We start from the raw sequence: 24,137 nt of genomic DNA, 5'->3' as shown, positions 1-24,137 counted from the left end.
TGTACGGTGATAGCTATTTATTTATGCTTAATATATGAGTAGCTTATTATGCGATATGTTTTTCACAACTGTTTCGTCTAACTTTTTATATGAAATGGTTTATCTTTATTGAATTCTTTTCTCATAGCAGTTGAATGATCTTTATTATCATATGTTATTTGAAATCATTTTAGGTCGCATAACGGAAAAATTACATCCCGGGTTAGTTTAGAATTAGATATTTATGTTTATTAGAATACAATTGCATGTTGTTAGATTAGATTTAGAATAAAAAGCATTTTACTTAGGAATCACTAGGAAAGAAATATCAATTCTCAACACACACACACACATATATTGGGAAACTGGTCCCATATCCTCAGTCCGACCCACTATACCAAACGGAAAAGGAACTGTTAACCAAGGTCCAGACCGGGTGGGTATCCCCCTTGTTGTAGACCCGATTTTTGGGGCTTCAACAGGGCTTAATCAAAATATTTGGAAATATTATTTAAAATAAATATTTTTCCCCAAATATTTTGTGACAATAAGTATTCAAAAGATACTGAAAAGCAAAAATGACAGAAATAGAACTCAAAGGCAGAGCAATCAGATTTAAGAGGGCAATTAGCTGATTTTGTGAAGACAGTTTCAACATTTTTCTAGATTTCAAGGGCATGAAGATCAGTCTAAGACACCTAGCAGCAAAAGATCAACAGATTGAGGACCATTTTGCAGATTTCCAGCATTCAGAAAACCAATTCTAGAGTTTAATGAACAGTTCAATATTTCCAATAGATAATTTGGAGATATTATGTTATTTTTAGTTTATTATTTAGAGTTTTCCATAAATTTTTAGAGAATATTTTGTAATCAGTTCCTTTTTCGGAAACTAAAGATAGTTTAGCAAAAATTCTATAAATATGTTGTAATAGGACTTAGAGTGCATTGGGACTTGTATGAGGAGATACACCTCTGATGTAAAGCTACTCCACAAGTTCCAGTGGACAAATTTTCAGTAATACAAAAGCTTTTCAGGATTCATGTGTCAGATTTTGTTGGTGAAGTGATATTCTCTCTTGTTATTGTGTTTTCCTTTCTCTGTAATTTCACATGTGTTTCTGATCTATTTTGTTCAAAGAAAATAAAGAATCTGAATTTGTTTAAATACACTCAATTATGTCTTTTGAACAATTTCGATGTTTTCAACCGAAGTTAAGCAATAGAATTCTTAATTTCTCTATGTTTAATGGATACTTAGTCATTTCTTCTTTCCCATCTCATCAAGCATATAAGATCCAATGAATATGCCTACCTTGCCCTGTTAAACTCATATGTCACTACTGAAAATATCCACCTAAAGCAAATTGACTCCATTGCCCAATGGTCCCTTCTTACATTATCAACCAAACAATCAATTCAAAAATCAAACCTTGAACTTTCACATCTAGCCTAAAATTCTAAAAGCAAACAAAGCTAAATCTAATAGAGAGATCCCTCTCTAAGTTTAGGAGGGCTAGCTTCTAGACTTGAAAGTGATTTTGTGGTTACCTTTGCATTTCTTTCACAGTCTTAAGAAATACATAGTGCTAACAACACCTTTGCAAGAATTTGCATAGGTTTGAGAGAGCCTCTTAGAAATCATCCTCATAGGGTGTAAAATTGTCCATGTAGATTTCCACCGAATCATGCACAAGGTCAAAGAAAATGCTCAACATTTCCCTCTAGAAGGTAGTAGGAGCATTGCATAAACCAAATGGAAGAGCCCTGTAAGAAAATATTCCCGGTGAACATGTGAATGTGGCCTTATCCTAATCCTCAGGTTTGATTTGGATTTGATAGTACCAATTGAATCCATCTAACAATGAGAATTTTTTCCTTGCAAGGACATCAAAAACTTGGTCAATAAAAGGAAAGGGAAAATGGTCATTTTTGGTGGCTTTATTGAGTTCTCTATAATCGACACCAATTCTCCATTTTCCATTCTTCTTAGGAATAATGACTAAGGGAGACACCCATTCACTATCAGAGATTAGATAAATGAATCTTGCATGCAACAATTTTTGCAATTCGTCTTTCATAATGTCTTTTAGTGTGGGTTTCATCTATCTCTGAAGTTGATGAATAGGTTTATGATCCTCCTTGATATATATGTGTGTGTGTGTGCATACAAAAGAATGGACTCCCTTCATTTCCTTCTAACCCCGTGCAAATGCATCAAGAAGTTGTCTCAAAAAATCAAGCAATTTATCCTCTTGTTCAACATAAAGAAAGGGGTTTATTTTCAAGGTTTTGGAAGTGTTTATTTCTATGGTTTTCACATTATTTTGTTTATAACTAACAGTTTTTAGATCCTCCCATGAACTATATTGAGAATAGCCAGGTTGTCCTATAGATTCATTTTTCAAGGCATCAACAATCATCCGTAGAAATTTGTCAACCAAATTATCCTCATCCATTTGTCTGTTGCTAATGGTGGTTTCTAATATACATATGGGGTAGGAGGATGGTATATAAAGGTCTTCTTCTTCTTTATATTCTACCCAAATAGGAAAATCATGCTAAATGATGGGTTGAGTGGGCAAATATAATACAAGTTGTTTTTCATATTGCCCATTAGTGATAGTCATATTTCCAACCCTATAGTTGATGTAGGCATAAACAATGGCCAACCAAGGTCTTCCTAGGATAAGAGGGTATCCATTAAACTTGGCCTTAGGTTAAACAACAAGGAAATCTATGGTATATTCCCATGAATCAATGGAGACCATGACATCTTCAATCATGCCCTCAAGTGTTACTATGGATCTATTAGCAAGTTGTAGCACAGTGGTGGTGTTCCTTATGGATTCTTAGAGATTGATTTTAAGCATAGTCTCCTTAGTCATGAAATTTATTGTAGCTTCCAAGTCAATGAGAGTGTTAGGAAATACAATATCATTGATGTGGACATCTATTATCGAGCTTCTAGGATCTAAATACTTGGGGATGATGACCTTCCTAAGCATAAGATCATCTAGATGCCCTATGACATTGATAGTAGGGGAAACTTATTTTCTCCTCCCTGGGATTCTAAGACATTCCTCTTTGATGAATTTATTGTATATAGGAACATCCTTGATGGCCTAAAGGAGAGGAATTTTGACACACAAATTTTCAATTCTCCCATAATTTCAGCTTCTTCTAGGGTGTGTGCTTGTGAGTGGTCAACTTGGGTATGTGTGGAGTAGGAAGATTCTCTCTGCGGACAGAGACAATCCCTCTAACCCAGGGGAGAGGATCTAGCCACAAACAATACAATCTAATACAAGTTTCCTTATATTGAGAAAGGATAATATCATGCCTCTTGTATCACTAATCCTTGTCTGATGAAGTCTGTGTGCCTTTGCTCCAGCGATCAGCTCCTAAGTGTCAAACAAGTACCTAAAACAATGAGACAAGAAACCAAAGCACACATGATAGCATACAAAATATTAAATCTACTTAAGAGGCTAAGGAGTCTTTGGCTACCAACTAACATATGCAATTGATATAGGAAACAAAATATCAATTGTATTATTGATAAGACAAAAAGGAAAGTACAACCTTCGCCTTAACGTTGCAGGTCTCCTTTGACGTGTCCGAGTTCCAGCACCGTTGTTATCATCTCGTGATTCACCCTCAAAACAATGGAATTTCAAGACTTCTTCCTCTTTTCTCCAAACCAAACAAACTACAAGTGTATTCTCCCTTCACAAACACAAACTAGAAAGTTATGGCTCTCAAAATGGCTATCAAGATTTGCAGATTATTTTAGCCCATTCATTAGCTAGTTGAGGTTGGAAACTGAGGAGTTTATATAGCTTTGATAGAGGGGAAATGGATCCTCTTATGATGGGAAAGGCCTGATCCCTTTTGATTTGTTCCATTTTAATAGGGGAATGGAGCCCAAATAGTATCTCTCGGCTCTATCTTGCTCAACCATTTACCAGAATTCCATTCACGAAGCTTCTAGACCTAGAAGCTTCGACTCCATTTTTAAAAACTTGTCAAAAGAGGGTTGGCACAGGTCATGAATGGATTACCAACGTTGTTCGGCACTAGGCCCGATGTTAGACTCTTCAAATCGGCACAAGGAAGAAACTGAGTGCTAGCGCCTGTCTTGAAAACTGAGTTTGAAGGAATATTCTTGGGAAATGATGTAAGAGGGAAATGCTATGCAAATGAAGAGGGATGTAAGAACATGTTCTTCATGGCAAGGAAACACATGAGGGTCACTGTAGAGGTCCTCCAAGATCGAAGAACGGGGAGTACAAGGAAAGTGACAAAATGTTGTGCAACAGATGCCCCCTAAAGCATGATGGTCGAACAAGAGTGAGGGGTGAAATGCTTTAGGTAGATGCATGGAACCGGAGACTACCATCGGAAAACCAGTGAGCAAGCATAGATACATATACATCACTGAAATCTTTGATACATGAATCATGGTATGGATGCAGACATCCAGATGAAGATCATGCAAATGGATCCAAGCTATGGGTCAACCATCCAGTAAGAAGGATCATATCAAACCCAAGGTATGGTCTCATCCATCCAATAATGAGAAGGATCACATATAATAGACTCATGGTATGGTCGCAACCATCCATCTGAAAGAGACATGTATGTAAGCATGATCATGTCACATCACCCTGCAACCTGGACTTTTGTAATCTGAGCCCAGGGTCTTGCGCTCCAACACGACCCAATCAAAGTACAAATTTTAGCATGTGAATAGATGTGTTGACGTCGAACATGCTAGAACGTTGCTTGATTACCAGTCAATGATGTGAACTGTTAACAAGCACGAGAGAAACCACCAATAATGACAATGGATCTCAAGGTACCAGTAGCACAATTCACGAAGTGTGAATAAGGAACTGAAGTCGAACACCCGTGAAGTCACTCGATCGAAATCCAATAATGAGAACTTGTTGTCAAGTGTGAAGAACTTTCCATTAGGGCATGCAAGCTCTAAGGTACTGGAAGGGAGTCTCTCGGCCAACTTCCTGGATAATGAGTTGAAGTCAACAGGAAGTGACCTTATCGAAGGAGGGCCATGATGTATCCCACATCATCAACACGAGACAAGGGATGCAATGATTATGGATGATACAGAGAATCAGGAATGAGTGTAAACTACAGAAGGATTAACTCTTGAACATATCGGCAACACGACTCCAGAGTTTGGCAGCTTTTGGATCCATAGGATCGGAGGTCATGATGACGTGGCAGAGATCAGATGGAAAAGAAAAAATGTGGCGGCCCATACCCAGGAAGGTCAATGATGAAGTGAGGATATCCCAACCCGAAACGAAGCAGAAGAGTGACAAGTTCAACCGTGACAAGCTGCCGACACAACTGATAAAAATTATCCATTTTCCCCCACCATTTCTGGCAGGTATCCCAATTATTTTTTATCACAAAGCTTGAAGGGGATAGCATATGTTTGTAATGCTAGTCCATCCTTCGGATAGATCCGACCTAGTAAGATTAACAAGCCCTAGGAAGGAGGATCTCGTGTCCATCATGGTGATGAATCCGATGTCATTTAAAGTTTAATGAGTTCGACAAAGGGAAAAATCGATATCTTTTTCATGTTTAGAGAATTTGAAAAAGACACGGAAAAGAAAACTCCAAAAGGTCCCTTTTCGTAAAGTTGTCTCTCGAGCATGAAAAGGTGGAAAATAATACTCGAAACAACCTCTTGACCATGTCAGCCAAGGAGTACCTTTTTCGTAAATATTTTATCCCAACCTGAAAAAGGGGTAACATATACTGGGTAAACGATGTTTCGAAACCATTTACGAGGTCAAAATGACAAGAACTCGACAATATTTTTGTGTTTTGAGAGTCGAAAAGGGCTTAAAGCTGACTCCCCATTTTTATTTTCTTTAACGAGTCAAAAAGGGAAAAATACTTGGCGATCTTTTAATTTCAGTTTTTTACGAGTCGGGAAAAGAGCTTAAATACGACTCTAGTTTCGTATCACCATCGGCAAACCATCACCTGTCGCTACACAAGAAGCAAATGCATTATCCATTTCTAAGGAAAAATGGTGAAAAAATACTTTTTAAAACCCTAAAACAAAGTGAAAAGCTTATTAAAAAGGGAAAAAACTAAAACATTTTTATCATTTACCCTATTTACCTCATTTTGAGCAATTTTTACCCACTTGTGCCCTAAATCTTTAGGAGTGGATTGCTACGGATCCAGGAGGCCGATCGACGAACTGTCTATTGCAGGTAAGAGTTGAAGCCCTAATATTTGCATTAATACCTGTTTTGCAAGCATTTAACCATTCTTTCAGGGTTTTTGAGGGATTTTTGGCAAAAAAAAAATCACCCTCGGTTGCACGGGATCCAGGCACGGGACCGCATCAATAGGGTATTTTTAGCATGAGGACTCGCACCGTCGACGCACCTATTTTAAAATTAGTCGCACCAGCACCGAGAACTAAAATTTTTCAATTTTCACCCATATTCATTGCTTGAAATTAGAAATGTACCTTGCAAAAATTGTTGTTAAGTCAAATGTGGGTTGTTTGCAGGAAAATCAGAGCAAAAAAGATGGTGATCGGGTGGAAAGAATGTGAGCATGAAGGAATATACCAAATGGCTTTGGAAGATCCAAACTGTCTGGATGCATTGAGGAACTATGGGCTCCTCAAGTTCTTTCTTACACTGGGCCTACGGGCTCAACCTGAGTTACTACAATACCTGATCAGTCTATGGGACATTACATGGGAGGTATTTGTGAATAATGACCAAGAGCTGGAGTTGGAGACTTCAGACATCTATTTCATTACCGGGTTGTCCTGCAGAGGGGAACCAGTCCAATTATATGGAGGTAGGCCTATTGGGGCAAGTGTAAACATGTTGCTTGCCCAACATTGCCTGGGAGCCTTGAAATCTACAAGTGGCAAGATCGACATCATGACCATAAACGATCTTGTATTGAAGGTAATACTCTTAACCATCAACCGAGTGGTTGGGGCTCAAGCACTACACGAGTCCAACAAATCTAAGTTCCAGTATGCGGTGGATTGCTTGGCACCCACTATCTTCAACTAGGCGGAGACCATGAAGGTAAACATGAAAAGACAACTATCCAAGTGCAAAGCAAGAAACTTAAGGAAATTTGGATATGGTTTTGTTCTAGTGACCTTCTTTTTGGAACAGATCCCATTGTTCCACTACCAGATGGCGGAGGTGAATCCTCCAGTACCACAAGATCCATGGATGGTCCGATGGAGCAAGATGATGCCTAGATCTAGAGGGGGCCAGTAGATGTCCTACAGGCCTGCCTTCTTTATATGGCTCAGACGGCAGTTGATCATGGTAGAGGATTGGCCATACAGTGGGACTGACTTCCACGGTGATCCTCACATACCACTCCCAAAGGGAGAACACTATGATGATGGAGGTGAGCAAAACAATTTTATTTTTTATTTTTTTATTGTTTTTTGCATATATGTATTTGTGACACCGTGATTTTGTAATTGCAGATGTTGGACCAGAAAGTCCAGTGGGGATGTCCCCTATAGCTAGACGCGTGGCTCGACAGTTCGAGGTCGCTCCTTATCAGGAAGGAGTGGAAAATGAAGAAGAGATTGCCCAAAATCTAGAGGGCTTGACCAAAGGAATCCTAGAGTATGCCCGAATCGAGGATATGCCTTACCGTTATCAGAGGCACACAGTGGGAGTGTCAGATTGGATTCAACGATTACTGACTCGTATAGTACAAGTAGTAACATGCTATCATGATCACCACACAGAGTAGTCCATAGTTTAGCATTTACAGTTTTGAGGCATGCGAGCCACGAATGTATTCAAAACACATATATTATTTTTTGGATGTTGATGTATCACACTCAAACATTATAGACACACATATATATATGCTATATTTCCTATTTATTATGATACAATGTTTTTTCACATATTGCGTAAATGTTTGTCTAAAACATAATTAGCCAATACATCTGTTAATGTATTCATATGCCTAGGAATGTGATGATATGTGATATAATCAAAATTTATTTCCAATAGATGAATACACAAATACATTCTCAATATCTGAGGGTTTCTGACAGAATATTTCCCATTGAGTTGAAGAAAAACAAGTTGCGAATCAAGGTTAACAACCATTTCTCAAATGTTAAGAGTAATGGCTTCTGACAAGAGTTTGATAATTGTGCTATATTCAGTAATGTTATTAGTTGTTTGACCCAAACAAATACCTTGAAGATCAATAAACTCACCATGAGGGGCATAAATAGCCCATGTCACGGACGATAGATTCTGGTACTACGGCAAGCACCATCAGCGAAACCGACATAAGGAGTCACAGACATTTGCAAAGCAGGTGAAGACATAATAAGCAGGAAAGCTGCTTGAAAAAACACACCAAACCAAACTTGCACAAAAATGAATAACACGCTTATGTACACAAGTAACCATGCGAGATGACTCATGCATAATACTTTTTGAGGTACAGCTCATTGCGGGGCTTGCTCAAAGGGTTACCCTCATAACCAATTAGCTCATAGGCCCCTTTTTGTAATACACACTTGACAATATAAGGCCCATGCCACATGGGTTTGAATTTACCTTCCCCTAGCTTATCGTTAGCTTGGTCATACAGCAAGACCAAATCACCTTCAGAAAAAGCACAAGGAGAGACTGACTGATCAAAATGGGATTTAACTCGCTTTTTCTAAGCTTCAATGACTAAAGCAGCGAGACAACAGGTTTCATCCAGTCGTTCCAAATATAGGAGACGCTCTTCTTGAGGCGAGGTTTCAAGGAGTAGTTCGACAACCAATTTGAGTGAGGGAATTTCACATTCAATCGATAGGGTAGCTTCTAGACCATAGACGAGCTGGAAAGGTGTGAATCCAGTTGCATCTTTAGTCGAGGTTCAGTAGGCCCACAGAGTTGAAAAAAACATGAGATTCCAATTGGATTTGTGCATCCCAATGGTGCGTTGAAGCATAGTAACTAAAACTTTGTTCACTGCTTCAACTTGGTCGTTGGCCTGAGGGTAATACGGAGTTGAGCTGTCGTGACACAAGCCCAATTTCAAAGTCAGCTCAGCCATCATATAATCACGAAAATGGGATCCATGGTTAGTGACAATGGTTTGAGGTACTCCAAACCTAGAAATCACATGATTGAAGAGAAATTGTGCCATTGTTTGACCGTCAGCTAAATATGTAGGCATTGCTTCGGCCCATTTGGTGAAGTAATCCATGGCAACGATAATATAACCATGCCCTCTGATCGAATGAGGCTTACATTTCATAAAATCAATGCCCCATTTGGATAACGAGATGAAGGAGAGTGGGTGGGGCACACATTTTCTGCTGATAAATCTGGCACTGGTGGCATTTGCGGACAACAAGAATGCAATCTTTAAAAATGGAGGGCAAGAAGTAACCAGCACGGAGGATCTTTTGAGTAGTGGCATAGCTAGACAAATGACCACCACATGCACTAGAATGGTAGTCATTTAAGACTCTTTCAGCCTCATCGAGAGTTAAACATCAGCAAAGAACCGAATCAACACCAACGTGGTATAAATTATCCCCAATGATGCGGTAAGGTTGGCATTGATGCCGAATGCATCGGAGGTCATCCTTTGACAACACAGAATAGAAGGTAGAAGTTTGGAGATACACGATGATATCACTGTACCAAGGATCGAGAGTGCTAATCATAAAGAGAGTCTCATTGGGTAACTGCTCATCAACACCAGTAGGGAGAGAAGCTGGGGTAAAAGAGCAAATCAACTCAACAAATACAAGTGATTTATTTGATTTGGCAGTAGTGAACACCAAATCGAATTCCTGGAGGATGACAATCCACTTGGAATATTTGTCCCCAAGCAACTGACGAGTCAGAATATATGTCATGGGGTTGCAATTAGAAATCACGATTGTAGTGCGGAGGATAATATAATGCCGAAAGCGTTGAACAACCTGAACTGCAGCCAAAGCCAACTTCTCGACGTGAGCATAACAGGTCTCAATATTGAGGAGATTTTGACTAAGGTAATAAATGACATGTTCATGAACTTCGTTTTCGTCTTGTACCAGAACCATAGCAATGGTGCTAGAAGCTGCAGCTAGATAGACGAAATAATCACGATGATAATTCAGAGGGTGAAATAAAGGAGCATTAATGAGGACAGCTTTTAAGTCATCAAAAGACTTTTGGGCAGTCTCATCCCAACAAAATGGAGTTCCTTGCTTAAGCAATCGAGTGACCCTTGAAGCTAGCTCAACATAGTTAGGCACAAAGTGACAAAGGAAATTCGCTTTTCCTTGCAAACTTTGTAATTGATGCAATGAAGAGGGAGGGGGTAGATTAATAATAGCCTCAACTTTGAGAGGATCAAGACAAATACCATCCTTCGAAACAATAAAATTGAGAAGTCGTTCGGACTCAACGTAGAAGACACACTTATGCAGATTAACCCGAATTTTATAGTGTCGACAGTGAAGAAATATTTGTCAAAGGTGATCAGGATGGTCGCGGCGCTTATGTGAATGAGCAAGAAGATCATCCAAATAAGGTTGAACGATGTTTTTAATGTCATGAAAAGCATAAGACATCACCTGTTGGAAAGTAGCCCTAGCATTCTTAAGGCCAAAAGGGATATTTTTATATGAAAAAGTCCCCCACGGACAGATAAAGGCGGTCTTGTGTTGATCAGTGGGTGCAATGTTTATCTAGTTATAACCAGAAAAACCATCCATAAAGGAGAAAATCTCACTCCCAGCACATTCATCTATAATTTGGTCTATAAAAGGAGTGGGATAATTGTCCTTTGGACAGGCATGATTAATGTCACGGTAATCAACACAGACCCGAATGGTGCCTTGCTTCTTAGTCACCGGTACAATATTGGACACCCAATCTGTTAGAGGAATAGGATAAATAAATCCAACTTTAAGAATTTTTTTAACTTCCCCCTTAATGGAGGCCGCTTTTCTAGGGTGCAAAGGATGAAGCCGTTGGCGAACAAGCTTCGCATTAGGATAAGTCGAAATTTCATGCATGACTATACTTGGGTCAATGCTAGGAATTTCTTCATATGACCATGCAAAAACATCTTGAAATTCTTGAAAAAGACGAGTATAAAGCTTGATCTCATCAGGAGAACAAGTTACCCCAATATGAATGTTTTCAACGATACCAGGCTTAACAAAAATGTCAATAGGCATCATTTAGGTAATATTACCCATGTTCCCTTCCGACCAAACTTCATAGGTCATGATAGGCATCTGAAGTGGTTGGGTTGGGAAATGAGAAGAGAACTTCTCAAGATAGGTAGACATGGCTCCCTAGCCAAGTAAGAACGAGGAACGATGATGAGTATCATTCCAAGGTGCTTCCTGAAGAGACATAATTTCCATGATACTTTTGTTAGTAGGAAACGTCTCGATTAAGGGATTGGAAGAATCTGAAGAACCAAGCAAAGAAGATTGAGAATACATGTCGAGAGATGTACCCAAAGCAGTGTGATCAGTATATACCGAGGCCGAAGCCAAAACAATCTCCACATAATTAATCACGGCAGGGCTTAACGGCATGACATTGCCCCATGCATAAACTTGATCAGGAGCAAGAATGACCCAAGGCTTAGACTTAACCAAGATCATGTTGACTAAGGCAACATGCAAAGGTGGGAGAGGAAAAATACCCATTAAGGCGGGATCTTTAAAAAGTCTAGCCCCCACACTCTCATATGGAGCACCGATATGCTTCACGTAAGGAACATTACCATCCGAGGAAGAAGAAGTAAAGAAAGACAATTGGTCAACTGTGACGATTTTCCCTTGATGAGGAAAACGGAGCACGCGAAACAGAGAAGAGGCTACAACATGCATGGCATGGGTCCAACTCCGCCCGAGTAGAAGATTATAGTTAAGATTTGCATCAACAATTTCTACTTCGACATTAACTGTCTTGCCTTCCAAGGTAATGGCAAGATTAGGAAGGACACTGAATGGTCGAGAATCACATCCATCAAAGGCTTCCAACGTGTTAGGTGATTGGTTCAGGGTAGGAGAACTGATTGCCTTCCAACAAGACATAGACATGATGCAGGTAGAAGCACCTTCATCAATGACGGTCCTATGAATTGTCTTTTCATTAATGATCACTTGAATGAGAAAGGCAATTTGATGAGGTAAGCACGGAACATGGTTTTCCATATCAAAGAAAATGAGATTGGAATCAGATGGATCAACACCTTCGATGGCTGACATTAATGCTTTCCGCTTATAGGGACAACTTTGAAGGACCTCGAGAGCAGACATAGTTGATGGCACTTGAGCCAAGTCCTCAACAATATTATAGTGTTGAGCGGCTCGAGTGTTTGGATTATACGAGGACTTTCGTAGCACACCCCGCGAGGGTGGTTGGACAACAGAATCAAGATTAGGTCACTCTATATGGAGAGGATTGGAGGTCGATGGGATAGAGGAGGAAGGGGTACTTTCTTTCTCTTTCCCTGCCATCGGGGTTTGATAATCTTTAGATTTGGTAGCCACATTTATAGGCATGTTCATCATAAACACTTGGGAACCCAAGGGAGCAGAAGACTGAGGCTGGTCTACCATTTGGGTCTGTTAGGATGGAAAGGGTTCTTTTAAGATAGTTGGGGTCCCTTTAAGCAAGCGACTAACTTCAAATCGTCGAGGACAATCCTTAGTGTAATGATCCTCCTCATAGATGAGGCATGGATACTTCGGCTTTCTTTGAGAAGCATCGCCAGCAGACAACTTAGGAGGGCCCTGTTTTGGGGCATCGGCTTTGGCCTTGCCTTTGCCCTTCTTTTTACCCTTAGAGGATTTTTCTGTTGTGGTAGACTGAACAGCGTGAACCTCAGAGGTTTTACCAGGACCAGGTGAATTTCAAGAGGGATCATTGGAACCAGTGTTTGAGACCAATTTCTGCTTGGAAGAAGATTTCGCGGGGGTCTAAGACACGGAACTAATCACTCCATCAACAGGTGGTGTAGCTGAAGACTTCAATGCTATCAGATTGGATGATGGTCTTGGAGCATTTGGTAACATCTCATACAATGTGCCATATTGTGAGTAGACTAGGTCCAAATACTGGGCACGAGCAATGGATTGCTCCTCAATAACACATCCACCCATAGCTATGTCCTTAGCAATTTTTCTGACGAACGATTTTGTGAAATATTATGTCAACAACTTATCAACAATTTCAAACTTGATCAGGCAACGCTGACGTCTCCATTCATGGATGTTATCAGAGATATGGGTCAGAGTGTCTTGCTTAAGTGACGTAAGAAGATAGGTGCCAGTTTCATAGTGAACCGGCAGCTGGAAATGAGTGAGGAAAGCCATAGCGAGAGTGTTGAAGTCACTATAGGTACCTCGAGGAAATTCAATGTACCATTTCACTGCAGCCCCTGTGAGAGTTCTTTGAAAAAAGTCGTAGGCTGATAGAATCATTAGCATATGAATTGGAGGAGCACCAAAGGTGATATGTCATCACATGGGCTTGTGGATCCTCCTTCGCTTTTCCTTCAAATTTCGGGAAATCGCTCGGAACTTTCGTTGGAACTGGAGGCCAATAAGGCAAATGAAGGATAGGATCATTAGTGAGCCTTGAAACATCTGGCAGTTCCAACATGGCCAAGAACGAAAATTGCGTATTAAAAGGCATTTGGGGCCTTTGAACAGACCCGAACTGCGGAATCCCTCCTTGTTGGTAAGGATTTTTCCCCCACAGTGGAGGATTTTTTCCATATGGAATCTAATTTTGCCCCCATTGTAGGTTACCTTGCCCGTAGGGAGGATTCTGTCCTAGGTAGACTTGATACTGTCCTGCCATGGGCCGTTGATAGGCATATGGGTTAAAAGGTTGTTGGGCTTACTGACCTTGGACGTAAGGATTTTGAAACTGTTGACCCTGGATGTATGGATTTTGCACCTGTTGCCCTTGGACATAAGGATTTTGAACCTGTTGCCCTTGGACATAAGGATTTTGCACCTGCTGCCCTTGGACATAAGGATTTTGAACCTGTTGCCCTTGGACATAAGGATTTTGAACCTGTTGTTGTAGGGGTTGACCTTGCCCTTGCAAAGGTTGACCTTGGCCCTGAATGGGCTGACCTTGCTGATATGCATAGACGGCCTACTGCTATAGAGGCTAGCTCTGCTGCTGCAAAGGTTGACCTTGTGGCTGCTACAAAGGTTGGCTTTTTTACTTCGCAGGTTGACCTTATGGCTACTGCAAAGGCTGGCTTTGCGAGGATGAAGGTTGGGAGGATTGTTGAAAAAATAGTGTCTGCGGCTACAAAGGTTGATGCTACTGTTGCAAAGGTTTACCTTGTGGTTGTAGTAGTTGTCCTTGCTGCTACAATGCTTTCCCTTGCTGCAACAAAGGTTTCCCTTGTTGCTATAAAGGTAGCTATACAATTCCTAGATAGTTCCCAAATTGAATCTGGCCATACCCACCAAGCACAGCGGATTGGCCAAGCTGAACATAAGGTCCAGGTTGAGGAATGTAAGGTGGGGAAACCAAAGCTTATGAACCATATGGAACATAAGTCGGTTGGAATGGAACCTGAGCCATGTATGGCTGCTGGTATGGGATGTTAGCTAACCCAAATGGATCAACAGGGTTAGGAATAGCGTCATAGAAAGGTTGATTCATTCCAACCATGTGAGTTTGTGATCCACTCACATTGGTTTGGCCTGATATTATAGAGATATTCAGATCTTTCCCCCCAGGTGGTGGTACAATCTGTCCACTCATTGGAGGGGTAGAAGAACTTACCAAGACCTTACTTACCAAGACCATTGGTTGAACCGGAAGAGTCGGTTGAAACGACGAAACAAGCAGAGACGGAATGGTAGGTTGAACCAGAACTGAAGTAACTGTAGTTCATACAATCGGTGATGTTTTGGATGAATAGACCTGATTTAGGCATGGTGCTAAAATACTAAATAGGATTCTGATACAACAGCGAGGCACTAAGAGTGCCCGAAACCAACTAAGATAGAGAGGTATAACCATGTGGCAATAAAGGCTCACTAAACTCAGGATAAATGCTAGACAGGATGGCTCTTGTGTAAGGGAAACCTTTCGGAGGGAACTCATATGGCTGCTCATCACCCACTTGAGGAGTGTGAGTGGCAGAAACTTCTGACTGACTTGGAGAGGAGACTGGAATTTCACCTTCTGACTCCATAGGAAACAATTGGCGACGAGCCGAAGATGAATGAGGAGACAACTCCAACGGAACACCAAGCTGATCGTACGGACTATAAGGATGCTGTGGAGATACCACAAAAGGGTCTATAACCAGTCCTTGCAGACTATCAAAAGTCTGAGGACTCTCAGGAGTCTGGATAGGATTATCAGGGGATTCTGGGCTAGATTCATAAGGTGACCCAGTATCTGATGGAGGCAGACGAGAAGACAAAGGTTGAATACTCAAAAAAATTCCAAGTTCAACACCTTGATCCTCAAGCGACAGTGAAAGTTCAGGGAAAGTTTCTCCGGATGACCTTCCAGATGGAGGAGAGGAAGAGGAACGAGGCAAACCTGATGGTTCAACCACGATGACTTTGTCTCAAACAAAAGAGAAGAGATATTAATTTCAAGGATTTAAAAATATATTAGGGATATACTCACGATGTGGTCCATAATAAGACTATCAAGAATGTGATGTGATCGTGGGCAAAAAAAAATTAAGACGTTGAAACAGACTGATGCCTTTTCATGTTTTAAGAGTCGAGAAAAAGGCAAAGATGACTCTAGTCTCTTTCGGTTTGAACGAGCTCGAAAGGACAAGTGCTCAATGATATTTTAAATTTAAAGAGTCAAAAAGACCAAAATGACTACTCAGGATAATCTAGGCAAAAGGGATTACCAGGTAACCGTGAACTGCAGAATACCTCTCGGCGAACCAAGAAGTACGGGCAGGCAATCTCCCTGAATGTTGTGTTTGGTGTATCACGTTTACAAGGTGGCAGACTCAGCTTCCTATGGATAAAGGATTGCAAACCTAGTGGGGTCTCCCTTTATATACGCGATGGTACGTGGAGCACAAGTCTGTACTAGTGTTGTCTAACTCGACCTCTAAATGTGAGCATTTAGTTTCAAATGCGCCTTAGGTTAATTGAATATATTTTAAAGGTTTATCTTGAAATTAAGTCTCAGATTTTAGGCCCTATCGATGTCACCTGAAAAACTCTTATATGCAGCTATATGAGACAAAAAGCTTTCAATTCGATGAATGCTTACACTAATTGAGAGAAGAGAAAGCAATCAATGCAACAGACAAGCAATAGAAAACAAAATAATGAAAATTCTTTCCACTTCCTACTCTTCCTATCAAATGCACTTCAACTAGTCCTTTTAACAATAAAAGAAGTTCATTTGATTTCAAATGCTCATGATGATGTAATTCTAGCTTTCAATGATGCCAATCAATGCAACATATCAATTAAACAAACTAGAATGATGTATTTTCTTCAGTGGAATGCTAAAGTGAATCTGTTATGAAACCAGCTCACAAAAAGATGGAAAAGAGAGATCCACGCCTTAAAATTCAGCCTCTTCGAGGGGGAAACCTCCTTTACATTACATAAATGAGCAATTCTTGGATGATTCAAATGACAAAACCTCCTTTCTATATATAGGAGTCTAAGGAGCCACAATATAACCCATCTGGCCTAACAATAATAATATAAAGCCACAAAAATAACAATAGAGGGATTTTCTGGGGCACAGTAATAAAAATATGGGGACAATAGGGGCACAACAATATTAATAAGGGATACAACTACAATAGTAATGGGGTAGTCACTAGTATTATAGGGACCCAACACGCCCCTCTCCTTCAAAAAAGTGTTGTCCTCAACGCTTCAGTAGTTTTGGATGCTTCTGTATAAAATTCTCATCCTCCCATGTGGAATCTTCAGTGGATAAGTTCTTCCACTTGATAAGATACTCTGAAATTGATTGATTTCATAATTGTCGAGTTCTTGTTTTTGTGACTGCTTCTGGTTCCCATATAATTTTTCCTTCCTTGTAAAGTTCTGGAAATATTGTTTGAATTGGGAGCTTGTCGCCTATAACCTTCTTTAAACATGAAACATGGAAAACTGGGTGCAATCGAGAAGCTGCAGGAAGCTCCAATTTGTATGCCATAGTACCAATCTTTTGCAACACCTTGTACGGACCATAATACTTTGGTGATAATTTATTATCCTTCTTAGCTTGCTTGAGGGACATTTTCTTATATGGTTGTAGTCGTAGGAATACCCAATCACCTACATCAAAACTTCTTTCGCTGCGATGTTGATCTGCCTATTGTTTCATTCTATTTTGTGCCAACACGAGGTTATCCTTTAAGAGTTGGAGGACATGTTTTTGATGTTCGATGTGATGTTCCACTGCTTGAACATTAGAATTTTCTCTTAAATATGATGTGATGGATGGTGGCTGATATCCATAAAGTGCCATAAATGGGGTCATTTTTGTTACTGTATAGAAGGAAGTGTTATACCACCATTCAGCCAGAGGCAACCATTTGACCCATTGTGTCTGTTTATCAGATACAAAGCAACGAAGATATCTTTCCAAACATTTGTTTACTATCTCAGTTTGCCCATCAGATTGAGGGTGATAAGATGAGCTATGAGCTAATTGAGTACCAAGACAAGAAAATAATTTTGTCCAAAAATTTCCAGTGAAAATGGGATCTCTGTCACTTACAATAATCTTTGGGTTTCCATGTAGCTTTTGAATTGTTTCCATAAATGCAGTAGAAACTGTACTGGCTTTAAATGGATGTGATAATGCACAAAAGTGTGCATACTTGGTAAGTCTGTCAACTACCACCATGATGACACTCTTTCCCTCAGACTTGGTTAAACCTGTGATAAAATCCATTGAAACCTCCTCCCAATGTTGGCTTGGAATGGATAAAGATTGTAATAGACTCAGTGTCTTAATTGTTTCAACTTTATTTTGTTGGAAAACCAAACATTCCGCCACAAACTTTTGAATATCTGATTTAAGGCCCTCCCAAAAAAATTCCTTCTTAACCCTGTGGTAAGTTTTTAAAAATCCTGAGTGCCCTCCTAAGGGAGAAGTGTGCAATTCCATAAGAATCTTTTGTTTTAGCTGGGAATTCTTATAGAGGTATAAGCGATCTTTGTACCATAATGAATCATTTTGCCAGCTAAATGTATCAGACGTACTGGAGTCTTGTTGTAACTTTCGAATAAGTGCCCACACTTCTTCGTCATTCTTCCATTCCTCCCTTACTTCGTTTATCCAATCTGGTTGGATAATAGAAATGGCGTACAACAATGCTTCCACATCCTCATCCTTTCTTGAGAGTACATCTGCCACCACATTTTGCTTCCCTTTTTTGTAGATGATTTCAAAGTCATAACCCAACATCTTTGTGACCCACTTTTGTTGCTCTTCAGAGGATAGTCTTTGTTCTAAAAAGTATTTAAGGCTATCATGATCCGTTTTTACCTTGAAGTGACTTCCCATTAGGTAGAGTCGCCATTTCTTAAGTGCATGGAGTATTGCCAACATTTCCTTCTCATAAATAGCTTTGTGTAAAAACTTTCCCTTGATTGGACGAATTTCGAAAGCAATGGGTCTTTCATCTTGCATTAAAACAACACCAATTCCCTTTTCTGAAGCATCACATTCCAAAATAAAGGTTTTTGTGAAGTCTGGTGTAGCTAAGACTGGTGCTTGGCACATTTACCCTTTAAGATGCTCGAAGGCCTTTGTTGCTTCTGGAGTCCATGAAAATGCATCTTTCTTCAATAATGTTGTTAGAGGTGCTGCTATTCTCCCATAATTCTTAACAAACTTGCGATAATACCCTGTCAACCCGAGAAATCCTCGCAGATGCTTTATGGATGTGGGGATTTTCCATTCCTTAATGGCTTTAATTTTTCTAGGGTCTACCTTAACTCCTTCATGAGATACAATATGACCTAGATATTCCACCTCTTGTACTCCAAAGAAACATTTGGATCTTTTTGCATATAAATGTTTCTCCTCCAATAGTTGTAACACCCTGTCAACATGTTCAACATGATCCTTCCATGACTTGTTGTAGATTAGTATATCATCAAAAAATACTAACACAAATTTTCTAAGGAATTGTTTGAAAATGGAATTCATCAAACCTTGAAATGTTGAAGGTGCATTGGTAAGGCCAAAAGGCATAACCAAAAATTCACAATGACCCTCATGAGTTCTAAATGTTGTTTTTGGAATGTCTTCAGTCTTCATTCTGATTTGATGATATCCTAAACGAAGATCCAACTTGGTGAAGTAAATTGATCCATGCAATTCATCCAGTAATTCATCAATGACAGGAATGGGAAACTTATCTTTAGTAGTGAGCTTGTTGAGCTCCCTATAATCCGAACACATGCGCCATGATCCATCCTTCTTGTGCACCAATACTACTGGAGCAGAGAAAGAACTTTGACTCGATTGAATTATACCAGCCTCTAGCATTTCTGCAACCATACGTTCAATTTCACTCTTTTGGGCATAGGGATATCTGTACGGCCTGATGTTTGGAGGAACACTTCCTAGAATCAGATGAATAGCATGATCATGATCACGAATAGGTGGGAGACCTTTGGGAGTCTCAAATACCTTGGAATGATTGTCCAAGACTTTTTGGAGATTTGGAGAAATAGATGATTCCAATGTGGAAACATCTAGCAAACATAATTGTGCAATTACACCTCTTTGTTCCTTTTTTAGAAGCTTTGTCATACAGTTAGAGCTTATTATCTTTCCCAGTTTCCCTGCAATACCCCTTAATTCAACTTCCTTTCCTTCCACGGAAAATTTCATGAAAAGTTCTTGAAAATTAAAAGCTATTGTACCCAAGGATTGTAGCCATTGGACTCCTAGTACAACATCAGCACCTCCCATTGGAATGGAAAGCATTGGGCTAGTCAATACATATTCTCCCATGGATAGCTTGATATAATGGCACTTTCCAGAGCAATTTATTGTTCCTCCATTTCCAACCATCACTTGACACTCTAGTGCTGGATATAAGAAGCAATTCAATTCTTTTGCTACCTTACAATGAATAAAATTGTGGGTACTTCCTGAATCAATCAACACTATTACCTTTTTCTTCTTGATTTGTCCTTCTATCTTGATGGTTTGAGGAGTGGTAATTCCCGCCAATGCATTACAAGATATGGTCGGATTCATTTCTTCTTTATCTAGGCTTTGTTCCTGGAGTATATCCTCTTCTTTTGACCTTTCTTGCTCCTTTTCTTCTTCCTCTTCACAATCTATGTAGAATAATTTCTTCTCAACACACTTATGACCTTTAATGTATTTGCTATCACAACTGTAACAAAGCCCTTTTGCTCTTTTTTCTTCCAATTGTTGTGGTGTCAACCTTATAGGTTGTGGAAGACTAGGGGCAACAACACTTCCATCTTTATAGTTGTGAGTGGTATGCTTCCTGGTTGCCATAATTTTGCTTTCCATTTTTCTTACTAACTTGAATGCCTTCTCTAATGAATCAGGTTCCCAAAGGCGAACATCATGTTGGATATTATCCTTTAAAGCCCCTATGAACACATCAATCCTATGCTCCTCTGGAATATTTTTTACCCTTATGTTCAATTTTTGGAACTCCTCAATGTGCTTCATTATTGAACCCTTTTGTTTGAGGCTTATCAATTGGCTAAAAAAAGTGTTGCTTTTATCCTCATAATGTGTTGTCAATTCTTCCGTAAAAATTGCCCAAGTGATAATTTGTTTACGAGAGAAAAGCAATTGATACCATACAAACTGATTTGGTTCCAAATATAAAGTTGCAATACGTACCTTTTGTGTGTTTTGCACATTATTGAGATCGAAAAATTGCTCCATCTGTAATATCCATGTTGCAGGATCCTTGCCATCAAACTTCCTCATACCGATTTTTGGAATATGGTGGGTCTTCTATCCAACATTAGATTCTATGGAATCATGATTAACATTTTTTTTGTTCTCATCATGAGTTTCCTTTACTACCATTTCACCATTAGTGACCATTTCTTGTAGCAACTTATTCATATTTATCTTCAATTCTTCCATCTTATCATCCATGCCATTAATTTTAGCATCCATGCCATTCATCTTAGCTTCCATGCCATCCATCTTAGGTTCTACACCTTTCTTTAAACAATCCATCTTAGGTTCTACACCTTTCTTTAAACCATCCATCTTAGCTTCTACATCTTTCCTTAAACCATCCATCTTAGATTCTGTTGCTTTTTGTGCAAGTGACACTTGTTGCACTCGGTCTCGTAATTTTGATATATCATGTTGCATTTCTTCCTCCTTCATAAGTCATGCTAAAGCTTTCAGTTTGCTTACTAGGTGTTTGCATTTTCTTTCCTCGAGGCATCAATTACCGATTCAAACTAATTTTTCAAACCAAGCTTATGCAAAAATTTAAAAAAAACTACACACTTTTTTTCACTTTGTAGAAGCTTGATATTTAATCTAATGTATCTCTGCAATTTCGAATCATCCAGTTCTGAAATTGAGATCTGTAGTAGCCCTTTATGTCCTCTTTCCAATGCCACCAGTCTGATCCAAGTTGGATTCTCCAAGGAAGAGTTATGCACAATCTCCTAGGATGACCTGATTATAGACTAGTTCAGTATAGCGAACTTGTATGACATGCCACGAGTCACTGTTTCAACTTTTGGATCTAAGAAAGATATACAAGAAACTACAGTCCGTCGTCTTTCTGTACCTTCTTACGAAATTTCAATCCGATGCTTAGAAAGAAAGTTATGACGATTTTCCCCAGGTCACCTGTTTGGAATGTAATTCAGGAGTTTTCAAAAAGACCAACTTCCTCAGATCATATCTCCACAAATATAGCGTAAAAAGCTCTGAAATTTGGACCCGAGATTCAGTGTGATTTTTTCTCAAATGGGTTTTTTTTAGCTTCTGAAACGTCAAAAAAAAAAAAATTATAGCGAAAATTCCACAATGACCTATTTGGAGCAATGAAACCCTAGAATCCAAAGCTCTGATACCAAATGTTATGAAACCAGCTCACAAAAAGATGGAAAAGAGAGATCCACGCCTTAGAATTCGGCCTCTTCGAGGGGGCAACCTCCTTTACATTACATAAATGAGCAATTCTTGGATGATTCAAATGACAAAACCTCATTTCTATTTAGGAGTCCAAGGAGCCACAATATAACCCAGCCGACCTAACAATAATAATATAAAGCCACAAAAATAACAATAGAGGGATTCTATGGGGCACAGTAATAACGATATGGGGACAATAGGGGCACACCAATATTAATAAGGGATACAACTACAATAGTAATGGGGTAATCACTAGTATTATAGGGACCCAATAGAATCTTTCACATATACGTTTTAATGAATATTTCCAAACACCCAAACACCAATCAAATGCAAAGCATGACCAGAAGAACTCCTTTCAAATCAAATGCAAAGATTCAATCGAAACAAACCGAACCATGTTATCTATGCTTGGAAAAGAGACATTCAACAAGAGAAGAGTAAATGAAACTTTTTCATTTGTTCAATTGAAACCAAAGCGAGATAGATGCAAGGACTAAAAACGAAATACACGAAGGAGGAAACCAACAACTCGACTTGATGAGCAGAAAAATAAATGAATGGACAATGACCTAGATGCCCTAGGGACACAAACCATCCAAAAACTCAAAAAATCAAGTAATGAAATCTCAAACCAATCAAGCAAACAAATCAAGCTAACAAAGCATTCTAGCCAGGGAGAATACAGGCAAACAAGCCAAGAAACAGAATTTATGAGGACAAGACACACTAGCAATGATTTAGGAGAAACCCTGATTTTAACCTACAGGCATCGGCATGACTATCTAACTAGAAACAAGCGCCAGAAGGGGTTGTGGTGTGACTGTTCAAAGGGAACTCGTGCTAGTCGACGCTACTGTTAGAAAATTAACAGCATTGATCGAGGGATTCAAAGAAAAAATAAATAAATAATTCACAAACCAGAACCAAACCTGTCACTCTAAATTCAAGAATCAAAGCAGCAGATGACTTGAAGTACAAATTACCAAAGAGAAAGAGTGAAACAAGAAAAGTTGTCACAAATCATGAAATGAAAAACAATCCAAAGAGAGGGATGGATCCCCAGTATGGTCACCAATTTGTGGAGTAGGAAGATTCTCTCTGCAGACAGAGACAATCCCTCTAGCCCAGGGGAGAGGGTCTAGCCACAAACAAGACAATCTAATACAAGTTTCCTTAGATTGAGAAAGGATAAGATCCTACCTCTTGTATCGCTAATCCTTATCTGATGAAGTCCTTGTGCCTTTGCTCCAGTGATCAACTCCTTAGTGTCAAAAAAGTACCTGAAACAATGAGACAAGAAACCAAAGCACACATGATAGCATACAAAATATTCAATCTACTTAAGAGGCTAAGGAGTCTTAAGCTACCAACTAACATATGCAATTGATATAGGAAACAAAATATCAGTTGTATTATTGATAAGACAAAAAGGAAAGTACAACCTTCACCTTAGCGTTGCAGGTTTCCTTCGATGTGTCCGGGTTCCAGCACCACTATTAACATCTCATGATTCACCCTAAAAACAACGGAATTTCAAGGCTTCTTCCTCTTTTCTCCAAACCAAACAAACTACAAGCTTATTCTCCCTTCACAAACACAAACTAGAAAGCTAAGGCCCTCAAAATGGCTATCAAGATTTGCAGATTATTTCAGCCCATTCATTAGCTAGCTAAGGTTGGAAAATGAGGAGTTTATATAGCTTTGATAGAGGGGAAATGGATCCTCTTATGATGGGAGATTCCTTATCCCTTTTGGTTTGTTCCATTTTAATATGGAAAAGAATCCCAAACAATGTCTCTCTGATACCAATTGTTGTAGATCTGATCCAAAAATATACGAGAATAGAAATAACCCAAGAACAATCAGATTGAAATAAATAGAAATGATTCTCTTTATTGATATCAAACCCTTAAGGTAGGGCAACACCATACACTCACTCCTTAAGGAAGGAGAACACTCCACAAG

Source organism: Pinus tabuliformis, chromosome 4_1 (assembly GCF_031772625.1).
Source record: "Pinus tabuliformis cultivar Carrire ecotype Pingquan chromosome 4_1, CPIR1, whole genome shotgun sequence".
Lineage (NCBI taxonomy): Eukaryota > Viridiplantae > Streptophyta > Pinopsida > Pinales > Pinaceae > Pinus > Pinus tabuliformis.
This window is presented reverse-complemented; position numbering follows the sequence as displayed.